A 1,161-nucleotide genomic window follows, 5' to 3' on the forward strand; every position below is an offset into this window, starting at 1 on the left:
GAGATGGCGGAACGAATTAATACATGCCTACGGATGGATGTTCCCATTAAGAATAACTTATAAGTTACCGATGGATGGTGCTGCTGGTGGTCGGTGTTTCACAATCGACCGACGGGTGGTGCTGCTTGTGCTTAATGATCCATAAATTGTCGACGACTGGTGTTACCAACAGTCGATAGCGCATGCTTACACATACAGCTGGTGGAACCAATAGTAGATAATTCAAGACTTATCAAAGACTGGTGTTGCCTGCGGTCGGTAACTTACGATATATCGACAGTGGGTAATGACTGCGGTTGATAACTTATGATATAATAACGGCTGGTATTGCCAATAGTCGGGAATTCGAGAACTATTGAAGAATGGCATTGCCAGCTATCGGTTATCCATCTCTTACTTGGCTTAACTTAATCTAACATCCTCGAATCTTAATTTAAACCAAGCTAACCTCAGTTACACTTAAGGTGACTTACCCTGCCTGCACCCAAATCTAACCCAATCTAACACAATCAAACTTTCTCTCTTTTAAAAATAAACAAATCAAACCTACGCTTTCTTAAATCTGACCCAACATAACTGAGCAATCTACAAACATACCCAAACATATTTCAACCTAACCTAACCTAGCGTAACCTAATTAAATCTAACACAATCACACTTCTATCTCGGGACGGAAGCAGCCTCCGCAACATTCCCATGGAAGAGGCTATGCAGTAAGACAGTCCGCAATTACGGAGTGGCAGAAATCCGCTCCGATTAAACGTTTATTCACGTAATATAATATAATAATCGACGGGTTCAATCGGAGTGGGTCCGCATTGAATACAGGAACGCCTTCGGCTAAATGAAAACAAACAGTCCGAAAAGAATAAAACTTTACTAACAAATCGTACGGAAATCAGATATTTCGACGCATATCCAATATACATCTAACCAAAACGTAATTCGAAAAATACAAAGAATAAGCGGAAATATTATCCAATATGTGACATATACAAATCAACGGATGCAAGGGAGAACACTCGATCTCGGGGTAGCGAGACCGGGGCGCCATCATGAAGTAATCGTACGACGCCGGATCTGGGATGGTGCAGAGAGGAAATGTGGAGGATAGAGAATATAAAATAACAACAACGTAACTAAAGAGAAAGAAAAAGAAGA

Source organism: Xylocopa sonorina, unplaced genomic scaffold, assembly GCF_050948175.1.
Source record: "Xylocopa sonorina isolate GNS202 unplaced genomic scaffold, iyXylSono1_principal scaffold0085, whole genome shotgun sequence".
NCBI lineage: Eukaryota > Metazoa > Arthropoda > Insecta > Hymenoptera > Apidae > Xylocopa > Xylocopa sonorina.